Source organism: Protopterus annectens, chromosome 3.part0 (assembly GCF_019279795.1).
Source record: "Protopterus annectens isolate FY-2018-M chromosome 3.part0, PAN1.0, whole genome shotgun sequence".
Taxonomy (NCBI): Eukaryota; Metazoa; Chordata; order Ceratodontiformes; family Protopteridae; genus Protopterus; species Protopterus annectens.
The window spans coordinates 1,324,371,525-1,324,398,048 of NC_056731.1; the positions used below are offsets into that span (position 1 = coordinate 1,324,371,525).

Consider the following 26,524-nt stretch of genomic DNA (forward strand, 5'->3'; position numbering starts at 1 on the left):
AGTCCCTGCCCGCTCCGAAGGACTCCCAGAATCTAACAAACAAGTTGTCGGGGCCAAAGGAAACTCCAGAGCTGAAGAACAAAGCTCCAAAGCAGAGGTAGGAGCTGAACTCACCCGTGTCGAGGCCCCTGGAGGCAGAGTGGGATCAGAAGAAATCCGAAATGTCTCCACGGACCCAACCAGGCAGTGTCGGCTCCCAGAGGTCTTCTGCTATGATGGCATAGAGACACACAGGGCAGATATCAAATACGAAGAACTTAAAGGGTTCTGGACCCAACACCAACACAACCTGGATATCGGTATCTTCAGGCTCTGAAACGAGGGATGGATTGGAGGAGGAACTGTCACAGAAATGGGAGGTTGAGTCTGATCCAACTCCTTTGGGCTCGGATCCAGCAGTAGTTTAGCCAAAGCCAGTGTCTTCAAAAGTCTCTCTATGACCCTATCCACATCTTCATCGGATAAGCTCCTGGTAGACCTAGTGGACCGGGTAGGTGACCTTGATTTTGCTAGCAGTGGAAATGGGAGCCAAGAAAAAACTTTTTCTAAGGAGGGTGATTGGCTCCTATGTCTATGCTCCGTAACAACACTCAGCTTCAATGAAACACCCCGCTCTGAGGGAGCCTTGGAACCAGAAGGAGAGGCCTGCTCTGATGGAGCCTTCAGATCCATTAACTTTGGAGCCTTTTGCTTGGTGCAACTTCAGAAGGCTTTTCAAAATAAGCTTGTTTTTAGGTTCCATTAATGCCTACTGATTAAAATTGTGGCAAATGGAACAAGACTCTGCAAATGAAGAGGGCTCAAGCAATACACACAAAAGATGTGCGAATCACTAAGGAGCATCTTCTTTCCACACTTTTAACATTTTTTGAAGCCTAAAGGCTTACTATAGTGTTTTTGTGACATGATTAAGCAAAAAACAAAGATAAACAGTTACTCCCAGGCTAGAAGAATAAGTCCTCTAACTTAAACGGACTTAACAGGTCGCATGCACACACACACACACACACACACACACACACACACACACACACACACAAATGATAAGGAAGTGTCCTCTAATTTGAACGGACAAATATATAGTTTTTTTTTATTTTAAGGAAAAAAGAAGAAAGCAGGAAGAATGAGTAAGGAATGTCCCCTAATTAAAAACAGACGTTCCTTAGATGCACTCTAACTAAAATGATATCAACTAAGGGAAAATAAAAAGAGCAGGGTAAAGAACTAGAAAAACAGTTAAACTAATTCTAGAAAAAATAGAAAAAGGGAATACTATAATATAATACAACATAAACCCAGAAAAAATTAAGTACTTAGTCCAAAGCAAAGCTATGCGTGTAACTTCTTCGCTGTGCGGCAAATGAGATCTGGTTTAGTTACAGGGTTGCATTATGGGTAAAGAATAAGGCCCACAAGATTTGCTGAAGACCTTGAGCTGGAAAAATGCATCGGATCTGACCCACCAGTGAGAATAAAGGCAAGATTGACAACATCACATATAATATTTTGTGTCTCATGTTTCCAATGCTTCTCAGCTACTTCGATATTATAATGTTTGCACAGTCCCTAATGCAATAGTCTTCCCACATTATTATGCCTTTCAGGATACAGGCCTTCTGACATTAGTGTATCACATCCAGAAACAAGATGTGCGACTGTTTCCAATTCTGTTTTACAAAACCTGCATTTGTCAGTTTCTCCAACATGTTCAATGGGCTTTGTAAACTAACATGTAAGTAAGTCCACTATATTGGGCTGCCAATATTAACCTTTCGTCTTTTGTTTTAAACTCACCACTCCTTAACCCTTCCTGCATTAAATCCTGATCGACATTAGGTTGTTCCAGGATTTTTCTGTACTTGCAACTATATTTATGCATTTTCCACATTTTCTGCGTTCTCATCTGATCCTTCACCTTTATATTGTTTCTTTTGTTTTTTTGGCACATTCAGTTGCTGCCTGATTTTAATCTGCTTCTGGTTTGATTTCCATTCCCACTTGACACTGATATGCTTCTGCTAAACTAAGCAAGGGAAGTCATCTTACACTTGTTCCCCTCATGTTTTAAAATTTTCATTATGTCTGGATCTTGTAAAGTCAGCAAATATGTATGCAGCCCTATGATTGCAAATTTTCACATGCAATTAATTTTAAGGAGGCCTATATCGCCATCAGAATGGGGAATACATAATATTTGTGTACAGTGATTTTTATAAGTCATTTGATAAGCATAAACTATTTTACTTGTTTTTCTGTCCAACTAACCCAATACCTTTTGGGGCCAGTCAATCATCCCAAAGTTGTAAGTTAGAACAGAAAGAACAAATTGTTTTATAGCTTGGACTTTATTCCTAGATGTCAATGCTGTTTTCAGTATTATTTGTAGTCTTCTGAAATATTCGTTACTAAGTTTTATTCACATTTGCTCATGTTTTATTGTCGATCCATCAATTCCCAAATATTTATACAATCCATCATGCTCAAGTTCTTTTATATTTCTTTTCCCAAATTGATCATTTCTTGGTGGTGCAGCTTTCCTACTTTAAAGGTTGATTTTGCAAATTTATCAAGACCAAATGACATTCTTATATCATTTGAGAAAGTTTTAGCCACGTGCAGTTGTGCTTTCAGTTCCTCATCTGATGAACTATACATTTTTAAATCATCCACAAAAAGAAGATCAAGTCTTTACTCTTTGCTGTCTTCTGGGTGCCAAATTGTAGCTATGACCTAATCTATTAAGTAGACAGTTTAATGGGTTAAGGGCACGACAAAAGAGCAGTGGAGACAAAGAGTCACCCTAGAATATCCCCCTTCGAATTTTTATCCCCGGGATAATAACTTGTCCTTTATCATGGCTTAGCTGCAAACTGGTTTGCCACTATTTCACGGTCACTGTAATATAATTGATCAATGCAGGTTATATATTATATATTTGTAAGCACTCTTTTATCCATGAATGTGGGATGCTGTCAAATAATTTTTTGTAGACTATCCATGCCATACTTAGATTCTTCCCATTTTTTACAATTCTCCATTACGACTTCCTTTGTTCCATATGACTTTCTTTTGTCATCCTTTTGTTTGATTCCCATGATTGATTTTTCTCCTAAATGACTATAAACTCTGTCAGCGTCAATTCCATTGCAGAGTTACACATTTCTGGAAGGCAAGGATGGTGCAGTGGTGCAGCGGTAGAGTTGTCACCTCACAGCAACAGGTTCTTCCGTTCGATCCTCGGCTGGAGTGCCTTCTGTGCGGAGACTGCATGTCCTCTCTGCATTCGTGTGAGTTTCCTCTGGGTGCTCCGGTTTCCTCCCACGTTCAAAGATATGTGTCTGGAGGATTTCTCACTGGGCCTCCGCTGAAAACTGGCTTCTTTCCAAGTCAGACTTTCACAGTTAACAAATGTAAAATAAAATAAATAAAATAAAGTTATTGGTCTATAGTTTTTAAGTTATCTTGCAGGTTCACTTTTAAGGAGGAGTATCATTTTTCCTGCTGTTAATCAGGTTTGGCATCTATCTGGGGGTAAGCATATACACAGTTCTTATTCATGGCTAAATTTTCATGTAAAGATGTTAATACTTTCAGCCAAAAATTAGGTACTGCATCTGGCCTGGGGAGTTTCCAATTGGGAGCTTTTCTGAATTTTGTTTTACATTTCTCTGGCTGTCACTTCATCCCATTTCATATCCTGTACATGTAAATTTTACATATCCTGTACATTTAAATTTTTGCAACAAGCTAGCAATCTCCTACAATAATTTTGCCAGATTTGCAACTGGGTCTGCCTTCAGAACCCATCATTGCGATAATCTTAAGCAGCTAGGATGGCTAGAATTGCCAGATTTACTACTATTTAACCAGTTAACGGTTGCCCACAAGATACTGTACCAACCTACTAACACACCAATACTTACTAACCTAATCACCCCCTATAACAACCTCAAGACCCTACGCTCATCAAATAAACTACTTGTACAAATAGGTAAAACTAACAATTTGGCTGGTGACTTCCTGTTCGCTAATACTGTGGGCTAAACCTGGAACTCCCTCCCCAAAGACCTAACCTCCCTTTCCTCAATAACACTATTTAAAAGCAAATTGAAACCATACCTTAAATTGCAGTGGTTATGCCCTTGTTCTAACCCTGACTAACTCAATTTTCTCAGGGTACTAATCACCATACTTGTATAAGCTAGTTACGTTTCTGTTAACTACAAAGAGAGTGTTCTCCTATATGTAAAAATGTTATTAGTGAAATATTTGAATGACTAACCATAGCTGAAATGTACCATGATTCTGTTTACAGAAATGCAACAAAATGTAATGAATGGCAAAATATCTGTAAATGTAGCTGCACTTGTAAATGTCACATAGTATAATTGAAAGTGTGTTTTTTGTGGAGCTTTTCTCCCCGGGCCTCTACTGAAAATGGGCATATATCCAGTTGGACTAGCCCGGTCAACAAATGTAAAATAAATAAATAAATACATTTCTTATTCTTTCTTTTACTTCTTCTATCCATTCAGTATCTTTGTTATGTTCCACAGGATCTTCATAGATATTTCTCAAAAATGGGTCTATTTCTCCTTTTTTAGTGGTGTTTCTATTAATTTTGTTTTATTTCCCAATTCTCTATAAAACTTTTGTGGGTCATTAATAAATTGCTTATTTTGTACTTTTCCTTTATATTTATCTGCATATCTTCTAAGTTTTTCTGCCTGTCCTGATATATTTAGATTTTATTTGCTATAGTAAACAATAGATCTTGGTCTATTCTAATACTGCATGTTGCTTTTATCATGTCTATCTTTTTGAGTATTTTTGTTGATCTGTTCCCTCTTCTATACTCTTCTAGCAGTGACATTTCTTGTCTTACTTGCTTTACAGTTTTCTCTGTTCGATACTTCCATGATGGCATTTGATTTCTCCTCTTCCTTTCCCTTACTGCCATGTATTTTGTAGTAAGACTTTATTAATTTAGCTGTACAGTAGTATATCCTGTTTAATTCTATCTCATGAATTTCTGCAAACAGTCTTGATTACTGCGTTCATTTGTTTTATCAAACTTCTAACATTTTGGGTCTTACTGACTTTCTGTAGTCTGTTTCTTTCATTGATCTTAATATGTCTATCCAACACTATTAAATCAAGCTATTTTTCCCTTAGGTCATTTTTTTCTAAACTAAGGGCACATTCTTTGTTCTCCATTTTCTGCGGGCATGCTGCAGAAAGTTCCAGAAAATCTTCCTGTGCCATATTCTCTTCAGCTTCACCATGTGTCATTCTTTGCTCTTTTATATGGGAATTCACTGGCCTATCACTCCTCAACATTGGCAGTATCAGAGTTGCCACAGTTTCCTGTTCCTTCCCTTGCTGTGCAACTCCAACTGAACTTTTGTACTGGCTTCCCACTGAAGGCTACAAAGTATCTTCATATGGCAAATGATCAGATGATTCCTGCTCCACTGGTTTCTTCTTAATTTGGGGATTCATTACTCTATCATCCTGTGATGTTATCAGAGTTAGATTTTCTACACTTAATCCTTCACTTCGCAGGTAGTCCATAAATTCAGTTTCTGCTTGGTTAACTTCTCCATTGCTAATCCTATTTTCTACTTCTCCTTTGTTTTCTTATTTTTTGTATTGTACAATTTGGATGCCTTTGCTTGTATTTCTCTTCAAATATCTTTGGTGCTGTTTTTTTATATTAATTAGTTTTGCTTTCTCCTTTGCATAAATATTGCACTATATTAAATTAATTTTTTTCCCCATGTCCACATTTCTTCTTCAGATGTCTCCTGCTCCTCCTGTTTCTCCATACTTGAGGGGGTTCATTGTTCCATCATGCTGTGACATAACTTGTGTTAGACTTTCTACACTAAATCCTTCACTTCATATGTATTCCATAACTTCAGCTTCTATTTTTTTTTACTTCTGTTTTACTAATCTTATGTTCTGTGTTGCCCCTTTGTGATCTTATTTTTTGCATTGTGAAATTTTCCATATATGGGTGCCTTTGCCTGTATTTCTCTTTGAATATCTTTGGGGCTGCTTTTTTGTATTAATTAATTTGGCTTTCTCCTTTGCATAAATATTGTACCATATCAGGTCTCTCTTTCTTTCCCATGTCCATATTTCTTTTTTTATACCTTTTAAAAATCTCTACATTTTGTTCTTTATATTTTCGCACTTCCTCACTCACTTCTTTTTTCAAATGGCCAGAGGTTTCTTGGTCTATATAATGTTTTTCATGACTCTGTTGTATTAATGAACACAAATTTGCATTTGAAGCTTTTGAAAGTTTTCCTTGTGCAAGTATTTTTTTCTTTCCTCTAATTTCTCTCTTAATTTTATTGTATATCTTCTGTCAAGCAATTCTGGGCTTCTTGTATAATAGTAACAATGCATAATTTCTTTCTTATCCTTAATAATTCACTCTATCATCTTTATGGCTCTTTTTTGGACAGTTTTTTTTATTTTTGTGGACTACTATGTCCTTCTACAACAAAGGGCCATCCTGCGCCTGGGTCTGGCATAACCCCATTGTAGGAATGTTTCTGTGTCTTGAGGATTCTGTACTGTCATTTTTTCCACTCTTGGCACCTGTGCGGCTACCAGGATTGGACACTTTTTTATCATGGGAAGTGTGCATCCAGCTGTCTTTTTATTTTTTAACCTACTTCTGTCCATGACATATGCTATATAAAATACAGTCTATATATCAGTGTCATCTTGGTGAGATTTTGTTAAAAGAGTGTCCACCTTGTGAAGGTACTCACCAAAACTTGAGGCAGAATTCAATTTTTTTATCTTCTTTATGCACAGTGTAATGATACTACAGACTCATTCTTCAATCATGTGAATTTAAAAGTTTGGTTTACAATTGCAAAAGTATTAAATGCAAATATAGCAGTTTACAGAGTAGAAATGGCTCAGTAACAGGACAGTCAAATGCAAGTGATCAGTATGGGACACTGAATGAATTCTTCACATTTGTTGGGACACTGAATGAATTCTTCACATTTGTTGGTTGCTGCTGCTGAAATTGTCACTACTAGAGCTGTCACTTTTTGAAATGTCAAAACTGCGTCAAGGAGGGTATGGCCATTACCACAGGGCACTGCTAGAAAGGATGAATCAGGGTATGTAACCAATGAAAACTGAGTGTCTTGGCCATGGAGGCAGTAGTGGTTCAAATCTGGCAAGGTTTATCACTTTTTCTAAAATGATTACTCCATCAGGATGTTTGTAATAATAATAATAATAATAACCACTGAATCCGACCCCAAAGCATTAAGTACTGCAGTGAAGACCAAAGCATAATAAAAATATGCTTTTGTCTTGAAGTTTCCACATGCTAGTCTCTGAAAAAATAATTTTTGTCACTTTCATGTTTGCTCATAAGCATCTGTACTGTGTGTTTGCTTCCATCTTCTTACTTTCTTAAATCCTTCTGCAGTGAATATTGTACAGCATTAATGTCTGGTCACTGCTTCTTCTTAGGGTACACTCAGTTATTATGACAAAGTCAGAATTTCTTCTAGACTTGTACAGAGGTGAATTTCTTGAATCAGGTTCTCAAACATAGAACCATTTGGTTACAAATTAAGACCTGATCTTAATAATTTATTTTCTGTGATAATGGTTAGCACTACAGAGTCAAGGGATATAAATGATTTAGACAGAGAGCTAAGTGCATCAAACATGAACATTATGGATCCTTTCAGTTTTCTGTCCTTCCGAAGAAGCCAGACTTAGTTTCTGGCGAAAGCGCTCAGTTATTTGGTACTATTAAAATGTAGCGAATTACTTTGCTGGTCCAGTTATTTATTTTTTTCTTTACATGTGCTTTTGAAGTCCCCTGTGGACTGTTTTGTGATGAACATTATGGATCCTCCCAGTTTTCTGACCTTCTAATAATTGTATACATGCTTAGTTATATACTCTGCAACTTCTACTGAAAGGTACAAATTCAATGTTAAAAAGCTGCAATGCCAAATATGTCCTCGCTGTTGGTTAGGATTCAATAAAACTATCACCAGTCATGCTAACTTCCCAAAGCAGGTTGGTTAATTGGCACAACAGTATGAAAACGTGATTCAAAGATAGGTATGGATGAAATCAGAAAGGGCTCATATCAGCTCATTACCATGTCTTTGGCTCGAACATTAGCACTGTGAGACCTGATCATTCTAGCATTTGTTCTATCAGCCCATGCATTCTATTATCAAAGGCATTCCTTTGATACTCTTTTAATTGCCCCTTCCCACACCTGTACTCCATCATCATAATCAAAAGAAATAAAAAACGCCAAAGAAATCCTTGTTGTTTAACTCAGTTATACTTGGTCATCCATCTCATAGCCATCAGATATCTAGCTCTGATATTAACTATCAAAACAGTTACACATTTAGACTAAAACGCTGCACATAGCGAACACAAAACCTCACATATGACAAAACATCAGTCTCCAAAATTCTTACATCAAACAATAATAAATGAAAATTCACAAGGTAACCATAACCAAACTTGTCTGCAGATTTATTGGCTCTAATGTCCAAGAAAAATGATTATAGATTACCATCTCTCTATTCTTTAATGTCAATTAACATGATTTTGTTTCTAAATCAGAAGCTCTCATTTCACACTTAGCATTTCTAACTAAACCATTACAAAATTATAAATAACGACCTAATGTGACTCTCATATAAAATCACTAAAAGTAATACAATATCTCATTTGAAATAAAAATATTTTGCGAAATATATTTTAAGTTCTGGGAAATCTGGAACTCAAATAGTAACATAATCTTTAAGTGTATCCATAACACTGTTTATTTTTAGAAATTCAGAACATGACAGTCTGTGAACCAACTACAAGTTAGAATCCACTGATAAAAAATTAGAAGTTATGTACCTACCATAACGTTCCATGTTAGTTGTCTTCTCCCGCCTTCTTTCTTGCTGGATGGGTTCGGAGCCGATCCTCGGCTCCGACTCGGCACTTTCTTAGCTTGAGAACTCCTTTTACCAGCTCGAGGCAACCCTATATCCCATGATGCAAGGCGGGACTACCTCAGATCTCGTTTGGTAGCTAACCTACCCTGCTAAAGAGTAACCTAGAAGAACTAGGAAAACAAAAATTCCTAACAAAGGATTCCTCTAATGAAGACTCAGGAGGGAACAACCTGAGAAGAGGAAACTTCTTCAAGATCTGTCCAGGCCAGGGGGAAGGAGGGAGGGACGCAAGAAAGAAGGCGAAAGAAGACAACTAACATGGAACGTTATGGTAGGTACATAACTTCTAAATGTTAAGTTGTCAATCTCGCCTTCATTCTTGCTGGATGGGACCGCGTCCCTAGCACCTGTATCCCGGGTGGCTCAATGGAACAGACTCTTGAGAACTGTGGAACCAAAACTGGCCCTGTCTCTGGAGGCCAAATCTAACTTGTAATGAGAGACAAAGGTATGAGGAGTGGCCCAAGTAGCTGCTGCACAAATGGTATCAATGGGTAGTCTATCCTGAAAAGCTGCAGAAGTGGATAGACTCCTGGTTGAGTGCGCTTTCGGTTTAGAAGGTAGTTGCTTGCCTCTAAGCGAATAAACATAAGAAATGGTGGAAGACAACCATCTGGGTAAGGTCACTTTAGAAACTGGGAGACCTTTCCTGTTTTCTGCATAGGAGACAAATAATTGGTCCGATTTCCTGAATTGTTCAGTTCTATGTAAATAGTACCTGAGCTGACGATGGACATCCAAAAAATGTAGCTTTTGTTCAGCTCTGTCAGAATAATTTGGGAACAAGACTGGTAGATCGATGGATTGATTAATATTAGTTTGAGAAACAACTTTGGGAAGAAAGGACGGGTTCGTTCTTAAGGATACCCTGTCCTTGTGAAAAACCAAGTAAGGGGAACGGATGCAGAGAGCTTGAATTTTGGAAACCCTTCTTGCTGAAGTGACAGCCAGTAAGAATATAGTTTTCCAGGTCAATAACTTCAAGGAACATGATGCAGATGGTTCAAAGGGTGGTAAAATCAAGGATGCTAACATTAAATTCAGATCCCATGGTGGAGGAGGATGTTTTATTGGCGGCTTCAGAAGAAAAACTCCTCTCAGAAAGGCTTTGCATAGCCTATGTGACATAATGCTATGATCTTGTAATCCAACATGATATTTGGAAATAGCCGCCAGTTGAACTTTGACTGTTGATGAAGAGGATCCTGACTGAAAAACTTCAGCCAGGAAATCTAAAACAGAATGCACAGGAGCAGTAAAGGGATCAATGTGCCTGGAGTTTGCCCAAATGGAAAAACGTCGCCACTTGCTAGCATACACGGTTCTGGTGGACGACTTCAAAGATGCTACTAAAATATCTCTGACCGGATCAGAGATCATAGGAAGCCTGGCTAGGGAAGGAAGTGGAGCAACCAAGCAGTGAGGTTGAGAGAATGAATGGCCCGGTGCTGCTGACCCGACTGGTGGATCAAAAGATCCGGAACTGGGTCCAGATGCCAAGGCCGCACCAGGAGGTGACGATGCAGAGTCGGGAACCAAATTTGTCGAGGCCAGTAAGGGGCAATGAGAATCAACTTGGCCCTCAAAACGGTGGCTTTCTGAATGACTTGTGGAATCAAGGGAAAGGGAGGAAAAGCATAAAGAAGTCCCCGGGGCCAATCCTGGGTTAGAGAGTCTCTCAGGGGTTGGCCTGGAAGGGGAAAGAGGGTGAAAAAGTCGGGGCACTTGTTTTGGGGAGTAGCAAAAAGATCGCAACAAGGTGTGCCCCACTTCAGAAAAATCTGGTCCACAATAGATTGATTGAGAGACCACTCGTGAGGCATGAGAATGGCTCTGCTCAGCCTGTCCGCCAAGAGGTTGGACCTGCCGGGGATGTGCGTTGCTATGAGAAACCGATGAGAGGAGATTGCCCATTGCCAAAGTCTGAGAGCTTCTCGACACAACGGATAGGACCTGGTCCCGCCCTGCTTGTTGATGTACCAGACCACGGACATGTTGTCCGTTTCTACTGCAATAGTCCCCGCGGGAAGAAAGTCGTTGAGGGCTTGCAACGTTAAAAGCACCGCTCTCATCTCCAGGACATTTATGTGCAGATGGTATTCTATGGGTTGCCACATCCCGTGGACCATCCTGCCCTGATAATGCCCCCCCCCCACCCAATCAGAGAGGCATCCGTAGTGACTGTGGCAACCGGAGGAGGGGGAACAAATGGTCTGTCCTGGTGAAGGAGAGGGGAAGATATCCACCAGTTCAGATGAGCTCTGCACGATTGTGTGACTAAGATTTTGTGTTTCATCGGAAGACTGTGGAACGACCACTGAGTGAATAACATCCACTGCAGCAGACGCATGTGGAAGCGAGCCAGTGGTAGAAGAACAATGGCCGCAGCCATAAGACCTAGAACTTTCAGAATCAATCTGGCTTTGGCCTTGCTGCTCTGCAATAATATCCGAACGAATTTTTGGATGTCCAGAATTCTCTGATGTGTTAGTCTGGCTGACAACTTGACGGTGTTTAATTCTGCGCCTATAAAGGTGATAGATTGGCAAGGCCGCAGAGAAGATTTTTCGAAATTTACTGAAATTCCCAAACTTTTGCAAAGCTGCAGAGTGTAGTCTCTGGTCTGAAGAAGCTGATGCCTGGTGGCGGCGGAGAGGAGCCAGTCGTCCAAATAAGGAAACACCTGGAATCCTTGACATCTCAGGTGAGCTGCGACCACTGCCATGCATTTGGTAAACACTCTGGGGGCTGAAATGAGGCCAAAGGGCAGGGCTCTGAATTGATAATGACTGGTCCCTAGCCGAAAGCGGAGAAACCTCCTGGAGCGCCTGTGGATCTTTATGTTATAGTACGCGTCCTGAAGGTCTATCGAGCACATCCAGTTGTCCTTGCCCAGAAAGGGCAAAATGGACTGAAGCGTGACCATCCAGAATCTTGCCTTCTTGACAAATCTGTTCAGATTGCTTAGGTCTAGTATAGGTCTCCAATCTCCCGTCCTTTTGGGGACCAAAAAGAATCTGGAGTAGACGCCGGATCCTACTTGGTCTGCTGGAACAGTCTGGATGGCTCTTTTTTGTAGGAGCTTTGTAACCTCCTGTTCTGCCAAATCCCTTTGACCGGGTGAGATGTCTGGAAGGGATTGGTGAGGTACGGGATACCTTTCAAGGGATTTTGTAACCCTCGGATATTATCGACTGTACCCACATATCTTGTGAAAGGGAACGCCAGGCTACTGGGTACAGCGAAATCCTTCCCCCGACTGCCTCCAAGGGTGGACAGTCGGGCAACACCTCAGGGATGCTGAAAGGGCTTCTCAGGAAGAGACTCCCTGTTGCCCTGGTTCTGAGGACCCCCTCTACCCCTAGGGCGGTGTCTATTATTGTTACCCCCTCTGCCTCTGGGGGTAAACTGCCCACGTGTGTCCGGCGCTGCTCCTTGGGCTTTGCGGAACCACATCTTTCCTCCCTTCTGACCCTTGGGGTAGGGTCTAGAAGGGGTGGAAAAATGGACTCCAACGGCAGAAAGAGTTTTGCCGTCCTGCTCACACCTGGTCAAGGTTTCCTTCACCTGAGGTCCGAACAAAGCCGAAATGTCAAAGGGGGGTATTGGTGAAGGACGCCTTAAAGGGGTCCGCAAAATTACAAAGCCGCATCCAGGCTTGACATCTAAGAGCCACTCCTGTGCCTGCGGCCCTACTCGCCCCATCGGCTGCATAGGATATGAGCCGCATGGAGGAGTTAGTTAAGGAATTCAGGATTGCTAGCTGTGAGGCAATCTTTTCTTGAGCCCCAGCAGCGGAAGGATCCTGGACCACTTCACCTAGTTCCTTGAGAATATATCTTTGAAGCCTGGTGAACTGACAAAGGTAGTTCAGTGAACGCATAGCAAAGGTCGCTGAAGAAAACATCCGCTTTCCATACCTGTCCATGGTCCTGGAATCTTTGTTAGGAGGATGGACAGGTACTGAAGCATCCGCAAGTTCCTTTTTGGTGGCCGCCGCCACCACCATAGCATCCACAGAGACGCCCTTGGAAAGAAACTGCTTGTCTGCAGGGGCCGTGATAAACTTGGATGGTCTCCTGGGAACCGGTTCCACAGAATCTGGAGCTGCCCACGCCTTCCGAGCCACTACCTGCATAAGTGGGTCGAAAGACGGAGACACCCAGGAGGTGGAGGGTCGGGATCCAAAAGCCTCCAGGTATACCGACTCATCCTCGGAGGGGTCAATGGAGGGGCAATTCCCCCTCTGTTTGAGGAGCTCAAGGATGTCTGAAAAAGAGACATCCTCAGAGGGGGACCGAGGGGAACCCTCCGACTCATCTAAGTCGGTATCAGATGTAGTAGACTCAGGGGAGTCTGTGTGTTTCCTCTTACATGTCCTCTTCCGAGGAGGTTCCCCTGCAGGATCAGGAGAAACCTCGGAAGAGGAAGATATTCCCAATGGGGAAACCTGGGGCGATGGATCCCTGGGCCTGAGAGCAAGAGGCTGGCAAGAGGGGTCTACGGGCACCGAAGAGGGAGGAGCTAAAGGGATGGACCGTTGACCTGGCACAGGTGCCAGGACACTCCTCATCACCTCAAAGGCTCCCCTCCCGGGGAGGCCGGAATATTCCCGTTCCGAGGAAATAGGAATTCCTGGCTCCACTGAGAGGGAAGGCTCCGAGGCTGATGTCGGTGCCGAGCTTACCAAAGCCGAAGCCCCGAGAGGGAGAGCGGGGTCGGACAAGGGTCCGATGCCACTAGCCCCCTCGGAGCCAACAAGGGAAACTCGACGACCGGATCCCTCCAAGGAAGGTCTCATGGAAGAGATCGGAGCCGAAGACGACGGAGCCGAAGAGGGATGTATCGGTTCCGGCGCCGACACGGTCGCTGTCCCGAGAAACTCCGGCACCAAACTCTGATGGGGAGTCGGAGGAGGAAGTTCAAGGGGTAAAGCAATAGCCGAAGTCTGCTGAGACGGGCTATGGAGCATTTGGGCTAGTGCCTGCGACTTCAACAGCCTGCTTACCACCCTCTCTAAATCGTGGTCAGACAGCCTGGAAGATCTCGAAGATCGGCTCCGATGACTCCGCTCCGACAAAAGAGGAGACCCCGGAGCCGAATGGATACTCTCCAACGAAGGGGACCGAGATCTCTTCTTGGACGAAGTCATCGGAGCCGACGTCCCCTGAGTCCCAGATGGAGCCGAAGGCTTCTCGGCTCCGATGCTAGATAATATGTCGGCTCCAGCCGGAGCCGACAAGGCAATAGTAGATGGGTGTCGGAACCGATCGGAACCGACACTACTACACTAGAAGAAGAAAGATCGGCTCCAGCCGGAGCCGATCTCGACTCCGAAGGAGTCGGAGCCACCGGAGAAGGCTTGGAAGCTGTAGCCTGAACCTTCGGAGGCTTAGAAGGTTTAGAAGACCCAGTTTTAGTGGGAGAACCTTCTGGCTTTAGTAAGCCATGGAGGATCAATTTATTCCTCCTTTCCTGCAGGACTCTCTGGCTAAAAGAGTGACACAAAGCACAGGAGTCCTGCAGGTGCAAAGGTCCCAGGCAGTACACACAAGAAGTGTGACCGTCTGTCAAAGACATTTTCTGACAGCACGAGTCACACTTCTTGAAGCCTGAGACCTTGCCTTCCTTAGACATAGTCCAAAGAAATAAAACTCACACACACCCCCCAAACAATCACACAAATAATCCCAACAAACACAGACACACAGGATGGGATTAAGAAAGGGGGCCTAGGCCTAACTGAAAATTTTTTTTAAACTTTAGCTTTTTATAAAAACAAAAAGTTTTTAACTATGTGGGAAAATAGGGTGGGCTGTAGAATACTACACACTATAAGGGAAAAAGGGAGATCTAAAACCCTGACTAAGCTTTTTGAAATTCAACTTACCTCAGCTGGCAAAAAGGAGACCTCTTTCGCTAAGCGGCAAACGAGATCTGAGGTAGTCCCGCCTTGCATCATGGGATATAGGGTTGCCTCGAGCTGGTAAAAGGAGTTCTCAAGCTAAGAAAGTGCCAACCCATCCAGCAAGAATGAAGGCGAGATTGACAACTTAACATATACAATTGACAGTTTGATTCTTCCAGAGTGTCCTTGGAATATTGTTAATGAATAAGCATTTAAGAATTCTCTAACAGTGCTGCACATTTGAAAGTCACTTTTCTTTTGGAAACATTTGTAACAAAACATCAACTAATACAGAAACACAAAGGTAATAGTATTCTTGTTGTTATTATTATTATTATGATTATTATTAATAATAAGTATTCTTGTTGTTATTATTATTATGATTATTATTAATAATAATATGAGCAATCATATAAAGTAGTCTGCTAAGATAAAAAACATAAGGAAATAATTGGCAAACATTAACATAGAGATTTATTGCCATGCTAAGCAGCAGCCCCATATACATTCTTCTGGAATCACCTGGCTAGTCAATAGACTCCATCTTCCATACAAACACCAATTTAGAATCAAATAAGGTCTAGATTTATTTAACAAGCACAAGCACAATAAAAATCGCAAACTGTAATTGCAAAACTCTTCAAGTGCAATTTTTATCCCATTAAAAACTCATTGTCTTGTAAGCTGGAAACCTGTTTACTGTAGCTGCACTTCCAAAAACAAAAAAAAAACATGTAAATCATTAAAATATATACAATCTTCAAAATGCATCTCTGTTTGTGTTAGCTGGCCAGCATTAGAAGGATTTTCTCAATGTCCTCTGGGGTAGGCAAGTAGTATCTTTCACCAATGACACATTGCCCAATGTTCACATAACAAGAGTCCCACCTTCCCTGAGTCCAGGTTCTTGTTCTCAGTCTTCTTCTAATTTAACAACATCAACACAGTAATTACTTTTATTCAATTTTGTCACCACAGATTCCTAGCTAACATAATTCAAAAACTATTAAAAGGTGATTGGTAGGCTGATGATCACGGGGGGCATTTTTAAGTCTCGCCGTGCTTCCTAATGTGAAAATTAAACCCTGTACCTTATGTCTGTGAGGTAAACACCTTAACTATTATGCCAACCCCCAATCCCTTCTGGCAAGCCTTGTAGATTATCTGTCAATGATGAAGCTACAGTAAAAAAAAAAAAAAACTTTCAGAATTTCTGGAAGCAATATTTTATATTTTATCTTATCTTATATTGCAGATATACTTTTAAGGCTGCCAGAAAGTGTGCCCATTGATGCATGGAAGTGTTCAAGAAATCATGATCCGCAAACACTCCTTCTCTTCACCCTCATCATTCTCCCAGGTTGCTACAATGCTACAATTGTAACAAAAAATAGCTCCTTCTCATATCTAGTCAGATATTGAACCAAACTCATTCTTAGTTGTACATTAACTCTTGGCAGTCACTCATGACACCAATCTATATGCTTTTCTATACCCAGTGATCTCTTTGAAAATCCAGGTCATTCTTACATCTTAGTTATCATAAACTCAAGACAATCAAATCTTTCTTCATTCTCCAAAATCCCACTCCAACCTTACATTTTGCCACCTTGCTTCTTCTTCTACCTTAACCAGCTTCCGTTCGATATACATTATTAAACTGCTTCACTTCACATAGTTATTCTACCCATCAATCAATTGCATTATGCTGGAACAGCCTTTACACAGTTGTCATCTGCTGAATGACTACTTTGAAGTCATCTTCCATATCTGCTTCCATGTCCTCATGTCTGATGGCTTATATATTTTTTTCCCACTGGGAAAAAGCTCAACTCTGACAAAATGTTCCTGACAGTCCAGCTCCTGAAAAAAATATTTACTTCTACTCAGATCTGAGGCTTTATACCTAGGTTGTGATTGAAAAGGATCAAGAGACCAGCTCACTTACCTGGTAACAAATTGTAAAATAAAATAACTAGAATGTATATTACAGGTAAAAATGTGGTAGTGGTCTGTGTTTTGGTGGGGTATAGTAAAGGCTGCCCCCCATCATGCCATTTTAACTAAATTCCACTAACATACATTATGTGCATTATTTTTGTTACACAGTTGGTGTTATTTTCTGTAATTTCTGAATGAAAAATGCAAATCTATTTTCCTTTTCTTTTTTGCCATCTATATTTTTAAGTCAAATCCTAACAGAATTGTATACACTCTTATGAATGATCAGAGTTGGTTTTAAGGTTTATTGTTTATGTTTATGTTTGCATTCTGCTGGCTGTCTGCTTCTTTTAAAACAACATTTGTTCCATACATGGAAGCTGTCTTTAAAATGGGAGGAGTGGTTAAATGTTGTTGAGTGGTGGCATCATTATTGTGTTACTTATTTTGACTGGTTTGTTGGTGTTTCAATTGTATAACGTTTATTATCTTCTTAGTGGTTCCTGCCATACTTCTCATTTGCTGTGGTGAGGTTTGTGTTTTTTCTTCTTTTTGTTGGAGACTGTTATATTCTTTGTGACATTTCTTCAACAATTTACATTATTTAATTTGAGGCTTTGTTTTATGCTCCACTTGTGAAATTGATTTTATTTACAGTTAGTTTTTTAATTGCAATGTTTTAGTAGATTTGTCACTGTACGATTCAAACCAAAGTATTTAGCTTTCCAGAATGGATGTTCTAGAGAAGTAACATTTCTATTCAAAATGCTACTGTACAATTCAGATTGAGGCAAATCATGCTTCATCCCCATATTGTATAGTTATAAACAGTATGGGACTATGAAGGCTTTGAAATTATTGGAAAATCAAACCATTTGATTTCACTTATTATGAAGTGTAATCTCACTGTGGCTTTTTTCTGTGACATTACCATATTTAATTTAAAAATTCATCATAAGGAACCCCACAGGCAGATGTCGGCTTAATACCCATTTGTAGTTTGGCTGCACGACAAAAAAATCTTCTAAACAACTGTTGAGCATTTTGCGCCTCTTATGGTGATTTGAGTGGTTGGTCTCTCTCTCTCTCTCCAGCTGATCTCTTAAGTTTAATGGATAAAATGTGTATCATTTACATTTTAATTATGTTTGTCAAGGTTGCTTTGGTTTTAATACTATAGTAATTTGTTATCTGTGAAATTATGGCCTCATATTTGAGAAGAAGTAAAGACATTTTGAGGAGTAGGACTGTGAGGAACATCTTATCAATGCTGAGTTTTTCCCCCAGTGGAAAAAAATAATAACCAATCAGGCATGAGATTACTGAAGCAGATATAGAAGGTGCCCTGAAAGTAGTCATTTAGCAGATGATAATTGCGCATAAACAACATAGATGTATACAGAACATATGCAAGAGTTTAAGTACGCACAATGAAACAGCAATAAGTATGTGAACAGTTAGTATTAGTTATTTAATTTAAGAGGTTATAAGTACTATACATACACTATATACACCTATCACAGTAAACACATTTACAAGTTGATATGGTTCAATGGTGTGCTGCAGGTCAATAACAGTGGATGAGAAAATTAGAAGTTATGTACTTACCATAACTTGGCATCTGTGTTGCCCATTTTCATTCTTTCTCACAAATGGCTCTCGGATCCGATCCTTGGATCAACTCAGCTGCATATAGAAGACTACGGATCCAAAGCTCAAGCTCCTTTCTCTACCCATAATGCTCCATTCCATCCCCAACTCCTCAGATTGAGTTTGCTGTCTTACTGCCACTGTGTTATAGAGACAGAAGAGATGAGGCTCAAAGCAGAAACATGAGAAGAAGTGATAGGGCTGGGGGATGTTTGGGAGGGAAGGTGAGGAAGAATGAAAATGGACAACTCAGATGCCAAGTTATGGTAAGTACATAACTTCTGAATCTGATGTTGTCCTTTCCATACTTCCTTATGAATGGGTCAGAGTCCCCAGCTAAGTAGCTCTATCGGGCCCTCAAGGAAAGACATGCTGGACCACTGTTGAACCAAAGGAAGCTCTACGTCTGGAGACAATGTCTAATTTATAGTAGTGTAACAAAGGTTGGACCAAATGGCTGCAGCTCAGATGTCATCAATGGATGTTCTTGAAGAAAAGGCAGGTGAAGTAGCCATAGAGCTAGTGGAATGTGTTCTAGGAGGATGAAGCAACTCCAAACCTTTCTGAGAATAAATCAGTGAGATACAATCACTAATCCATTTAGCCAGAGTAATTTTGGATACTGCCTGACCCAAGCAGTTAGAGGAAAAAGATACAAACAGATGATCAGACTTCCTGTACTGTTTTGTCCAGTGAAGATAAAAATGTAATTGTCTCTGGACATCAAGAAGTGCAGCATTTATTTGCCCTTATTAGTAAAGGTTGGAAAGAAAACTGTCAGTTGTATGGACTGGTTAATGTTAGTCTCCATAGCCACTTTAGGCAAAAAGGAAAAGTTGATTCATAGAGACACCCTATCCTTATGGAAAATAATGTAAGGAAGCCTAGCCAATAAGGCCTGGAGTTCAGAAATTCTTTCTGCTGAAGTAATAGCTACTAGACAGATTGTTTTTCAAGAAAGAAACTTCATGTCTCATTTGTCTGCTGGTTGAAAGTGTTTCTGAATTATCCCCTGAAGGAACACCATCAAATCCCAAGGAAGAGAGGGTTCCTTCTTGGAGGTTTATGGAGGAAAATTTCTTGAAAGCTTTACATAATCTGGAAGATGTCAGACAGAGTGATTCATTTCCATCATGGAAGTTGGATATGGCTGACAACTGAAGTTTAATAGTTGTAAAACTAGCCCCTTCCTTAAAAAGAGTAGTAAGAAAAAGAAGAATGGCTGAAGTAGGTGCTGAAAACACATGGCATGGCATTATTGATTAATTGAACAATTGCTCTATCAGGCAATCATCCACTAGCATATAGCTAGCTACTATATAAATGAACTATATTTACAACAACTAAAATACATAATGTACTCAACACATAAGCTGTAGTCTTCACCTACAACTTTGTTCACCTTTTTAAAAACTCATAACTAACAAATATTCAGAGAAATATATATATATATATATATATATATATATATATATATATATATATAGTCTGAGTGTTTATCTATATGTATTAATCACTGGCATATATCACTATACATGCAAAAATAAATAAACACAAATGACTATAATTGATCTGATACCTGTACCTATAGCTATAAACACATATTATAAATTACTGAGTGAATACTGACTCTATTTATACACTAACTATATTTAGTACTACTATTATTATCTCATTTCAATCTACGTGCTTCTAAAACAGGCTTGATAGTTATAGATTGATTCAAACCAGGTTCATAGTGCGCTCGCAACTTAAAAATCCATCAAAGTTCTATATTCTCTAAGTAATTCATGATATTGCCCCCTCGCCTACTAGGCGTCACCATCTGTAACATCCTGAACTTAAATTCATGTCCCTCATTGCCCATAATATGTTTGGCTAAAGCATTCTGTGGGTTAGATTTTCTAATATCATAAATATAATTATAGACTCTGTCTCTGAGTCTTCTAGTTGTCATACCCACATAAAACGCTTGACATTGGACACAAGTGGCCAAATATATAAGATTGCTGCTATCACATGTGGCATGAAACCTTGGTTCAAACACTTTGCCCATAGTCGGGTGTATGAAGACCTGTGAAGTAGTAATCATTGTGCACAAGTTACATTTACCACATGGAAATGTACCCATGAATCCCTCATAACCACATAGCTGTCTATTGATTGATTGTCCATGGTCTATACAGAGTAACCTTTTCATATTCCTACTATTACTATAGGTAAACTTTGGTGTCATGCCAACTATTCTGGCTACAGAAGAATCAACTGTTAGTATATGCCAATGTTTCCTTATAATTTTTACTAACTTTCTGCTGTCATTAGTGTATCTCATAATAAAGGATACTCTTGAATTATTAGTGTTTTCACGGGTAATGACATCTTGTCGTCTAGTGTCTATCTTACTATTCAATCTCTTTTGTCCATTTAGAATCAAAGCTTTTATTTCTCTCACCATGATACTATTATAGTCTCTCTCTATAAAGAGGCGTTCCATGGTGTCAGCCTGTTCATTCAGTAATATACTTTCTTTGCATAGCCTGGTCAGTCTAATAAACTGACCTTTGACTATATTAGGGAATATAAAGAATGTTCTGCTTGAAAGCCCATATGGATTTTTTTTTCTATTTACTTCTGTAGACTTTCTTGGTAGAGGCTTTCTGGGAGGCCAAGACAATGTCAGGAACTGAGGAAGTGAGTCTGGACCATCTTACTATCACTGGAGGTGGAGAAACCACGCAGTTAGTTTGAGGGCATGGAGACTGGGATGCTGAATTTCTGATGGGTGAGATAAGAGATCTTGAGTGGGCTCCAGTATCCATGGAGGATATTTTAAGTGAGACCAGAGGAAGGGGAACCATACCTGTCGAGGCCAGAAGGGGGCAATAAGGATGACTGAGTTCTTCAGCCTGCTTACTTTCTGTAGAAACTTCAGGATCAGTGGAAGAGGGGGTATGCATAGAAGACCCGGGGGCCAATCATGAATCAGAGCATCCTTTGGTGACTCCCCTGGAGGGGGGATCAGAGAGAAGTACTTGCTGAAGTTGTTGCTGAGGGGAGAGGCAAATAGGTCACAGCAAGGCTGACCCTATTGCCTGAAGATCATGAGGGACCACTTGTGAGGAATCAGAATGGACCTGCTGAGTCTGTCTGCCAGTGTGTTGTTTTTTTCCAGAATGTGTGTTGCAATAAGAAAGCGGTCTGCAGAGATTGCCCATTCCCAGACCCTCATGGCCTCTCTGCACAGCAGGTAGGAATGGGTTCCTCCTTGTTTGTTGATGTACCAGAATACTGACATGATGTCCATATGGACCGCGATAGTCCCTAGAGGGAGAATGTCCTGAAAAGCTTGCAACATTAGGAGGACTGCTCTCATCTCTAAGACACTGATGAGCAACTTGGTCTTCGAGGGAAACCACTTACCTTGGACCATCTTTCCCATGAAATTCCTCATCCTCCCACCCCAGCTGGGAAGCATTCATGGTCACTGTGGCTATTGGCAGAGGAAGAGAGAACGGACTGCCCAGAAAGAGGTCATTTGACTGGATCCACCTACAAACATGACATTTGCAATCTGAAGGGAGTTTTATGGGAAATGACAGAGGCTGGTAAAGAACAGACCACTGAGCCACCAGTGTTCATTGAAGAATTCACATAAAGAATCTTGCTTGAAGAACTAGAAGAATAGCAGCTGACATTGACCCAACAGCTTGTAACACTAGTTTTGCTGGAGGGGATAGATAAGATAGTATGTTCTGAACATGCTTTCTCAGTGATGGGATGAGATTTGATCTAGAGTTAATGGACACCACATTAGTTGTATTATCCAGCTGAGTTCCTATAAATTTCAGGTCTGTACAGGAGTCATCTTTGATTTGGCAAGGTTTATTGTAATACTTAGGAGTTGGATATCCGAAGCAAGTAATCCTTGGACTGTAGAAGTTGCTGCCTGGTTGGGGCAGTGAGAAGCCAATCATCAAGACAGGGAAACACCTGGAATCCTTTAGGACTCAAGTGAACTGCCATGACTGGCAGGTATTTGGTGAGTAGCCTGGGGCTGTGGTGAGTCCAAAGGGCAGTGCTCTGAATTGGTAGTGAATGGCTCCCAGCCGAAAGTGCAGGTGTCTCCTGGAGCACCTGTCTATTTTGATGTGAAAGAACACATCCTGGAGATCTACAGAGCACATCCAATCATCCTTGCACAGAAGAGGCAAGATGGATTGAATCGTAACCATTCAGAACTTTGACATCTTTGCATACTGATTCAAACTGCTTAGATCCAAAATTGGTCTCAAGTTCCCTGTTTTCTTTGGCACTAAAAAGAAGTGGGAGTAAATTCCAAATCCTATCTGTTCTTGTGGGACCTCCTGCATGACTCTTTTATGAATCAGCTTTAAAACTTCTTGAGCTGCGTATTCTCTCTGACTGGGTGGAACATAGGGGAGTTTCTTCCGTTGGACAAGAGGTGGAAGGAAAAAGCGTATGTAGTAACCTCTGGATATGATTCTCAGCACCCATACATTTTTTGTGATATTTGTCCAGGCTTCCAGGTGCAAGGAAAGATGACTCCCGCCTGCCTCCAGTGAACTTGCGGCCCCCCTTGCCTCTGGGGTGATGTCTGCCATTGGCACCTCCTCCTCTGCCAAGACCCATTCTGGTCTGAAGTAATCGGAGTAGAATTGGTGAAGGATACAGTTGAGTCGAGGAAGGGAGCTTACTCAGTTCCAACGCCAAACCTCTTGGAGATCTTGGATACTGGAAATCCAAAACTGCAGGTCGGATCGGAGAAGGAGACAGTATTGGTTGGGCAGATGTACTTACGGATCTGAGAGGGACAGAGCTGACAGGGCCCCCATCTGGATCTGAGCCCTACTGAATCTCCGTATCTTCCTGTCCATGTTGGCCTCTGACAAGCTCCTTGAAGACCTAGATGAAGTTGTGGACACTGGCCTAGAGTGCTTTGTCAGTGTTTGAAATAACTGGAAGGGCAAAGCAGGAGACACAGTTTTTAATGCAAATTCTGGCATATGGCCTCTACTAGTTGAATCCGATGATCAAAGATCTGAAAAAGAAGTGGATGGAAGAAGAGAAGTGGTAGAAATGGCAGAGCCAGCCGGATCCATGGGTAAGTGTGGATTGGAGTGCTGATCAACAAGACTTGGATCCGATGGAGTCTGATCCAAGACCTTTTGTAACTTTTTGGACAGTTCCAAGGAAGTTTTTGGAGATTTCGGATATTGTCTTTTCCTCAGCTCTGAGACTACTGAAGCTGGTTTTAGGGGGTTTGAGCCCCAGCTGTAAGTAATCCTTTCAAGATCAGTTTGTTTTTATGGTTGGAAAGGGCCCTAGGATTAAAAATAGCACAAACAGTGGATGGGGAATCCAGGTGAGCCCTCCTAGACAGTATACGCATTTCTTGTGGGCATCAGAATTAGGAATCTTATGCCCACAAGAAGTGCACTTCTTAAATAACATATGTTTTTTTGACATGGGCTTCTCTGACATAGTAGCCAGCAAGAAGATTGCAAACCCTAGAAAGGAAAAGGGTTTCAACAATACTAAGTTTAACCAAAAGGTTAAGAATATAAACTACAGCAAATTTAACTTGAAAGAGTCTTCTTCTTCTTCTTTCAGCTTTTCCCGGTTAGGGGTCGCCACAGCGGATCACCTGTCCGCTCATGACTGGCAGTGGAGTTTTACAGTGTCGAGTTGCCAGCCCGGCACCCAACCTTCCACAGAAGGCACACACACACACACACACACACACACACACACACACACACACACATGCACTCACACCTAGGGCAAATTTAGAGTGTCCGATCCACCTGCAGCATGTCTTTGGGATGTGGGAGGAAACCGGAGAACCCAGAGGAAACCCACGCGACCACAGGGAGGACATGCAGATTCTGCACAGAAGGCACCCCAGCTGAGGATCGAACCAGAGAACCTCTTGCTGTGAGGCAACAATGCTAACCACTGCACCACCGTGGCCGCCCCAGGAAAAATATAGAAATCAACAAACTTCTTTTTTTTTTTTTTTTTATTATGAAAAAGTAGAAAATAGAGTACCAGTCAAGTACCACTAGTGGTATAAGGGAAAGTAGAAAAACGGAAAAGAAGGAAAGTCCTAACGCCTGGAAATAACTGAGGGAGGAAGAAAGATTGGAACTAAGTTTAAAAGTAGCACAAAATAACACCAGAATTATAGAAAAAAGTTAACAAAAAGACACTCATGCTTGAGCAACTGGATCTTCCATCTTGCAGCTATGGTGGCAAAAGAGATCTGAGGAGTTGGGGATGGAATGGAGCATTATGGTTAGAGAGAGGAGCTCAAGCTTTGGATCCGAATTCTTGTATATGCAGCTGAGTTAGGCGCATTCATGAGGAAGAATGAAAAGGACAACATCAGATACAATATTCAGTATCTTGGAAGCAGTGGCATTTGGATTTCTTATGAAGCAATTACCTAAGAGATTTCTTGAAAGTGCTTGGTGTTGTAATATGTATTAATTCTGTAGGTAATTCCAAAGAGCAAGGCCTATTCTGGAAGATGTTTTCTCATCATTTGCTTGTTTAAATCTTGGTCTGGAGGGCATGAGGATGTCATCTTGGCTAGTGAATAGTTTTAATCTCTGAAGGTAAGCTTTGTTTTCAGGAGTGGACTGTAACACTGAAGCATAATTTTGCATATTAGGGGGATGAAAAGAAAGTTAGCTCTATTGGGTATAGAGGGCTAGTGAAGCTTGTCAAGTAATTCCCAGTGATGAGTGTGCTGGCCTGCTAGGAGAGCAAACATACATATTTTAAATTCAGTTGTCTGGAGTTTATAGCCATTATTTATATATTTATTGCATTTGTTAACCGGGAAAATTCACTGGGCCTGGAATGTGCCCATTTTCAGTGGAGGCCTGGGGAGAAAAGCTTTACAAAATTACATACAAAGATAAATATTAATACACTTCATGGAAAAGTTCACAAAATTACTTACAAAGAATGTATTGATTCACATAGCAGAGGACATCAGACACTACTATTACAATGAATGAAACTAATAAAACAATAGTAAAAAAAGTTAGCTATCACTAAAGTTAGTGAAAAAAATTAGCTACGTATATGCTGAATGCATACTTAGTACAGGATATGCATATTCTAATTTTGGTTTCAGCATGTTTGGCTATTGCTTTGCAACAGGCTGGGAAAGGAGGTGGAAGATATGATAGGACAATTTAAGGTCATGGAGAACTTTAGAGGATATGTTGTCAGTATGGGTGAAGAAGTTCAAGAGATTAAGTCCTAAGTATATTTGCTCTTTAGTGTTTTGGAATTACATTTCCATTTAAGTCTTAAAGCAGGATGTCAAGTATGGATGATAGTTCCTTAAAACATGAGAATACCATTGCATTTATTTTAGAAATGCTGACTAATAGTCTGTTTGCCTAAAGCCATTTGCAAAGAGCAGTAACTTGTTTGCAGATTAGTTTGGAAGGATTGATAGAAATTATCATATTCTAGTAAAAGAATACCATGTCCATACATTATAATACTTAGTTGTGGAATATCCAGAATAAGGACATTTATGAAAAATGAAAAACACAAGAGGCCGAAAACTGAGCTTTGGTGAACAACAGTGCTAAGTGTGGCATGTTCAGACAAGTTATTATCAGAGAAGATCTGGAAAGTTCTGACTTTTCAGTAATTTTGGAACTAAGTTATTGCACTGTTATGAAAGCTGAGTTTCTTTAAATTTCTGTAGGGGTATATTGTGGTTAATTGTCTCCAAAGCCCTGGCTTGATAAACAAAGGCACCTGCTGAAATGAGTACGTCATTAATGATAGTATGTATAAATTGTCTGTTGTGGTAAGTAAGGCTGTCATAATGCCAAAGTAGTTTCTGAAATCATGTTGTTGCTCACACAGCAGGCCACAGCTCTTGATGTACTTGAAGAGTTGCTGAAGAGTTATTTACATTTTTTTCCAAGTGTTTTTATTAAATGATATA

At 40.6% G+C, this 26,524-nt stretch overlaps 1 protein-coding gene across 1 annotated transcript in view; it reads right to left on the bottom strand.

Moving 5' to 3' along the window:
- LOC122797061 (echinoderm microtubule-associated protein-like 6) overlaps window positions 1-26,524 on the bottom strand; it is a 3,800,753-nt gene that overhangs the window by 3,709,665 nt on the left and 64,564 nt on the right. The gene's annotated exons all lie outside the window — the stretch shown is intronic.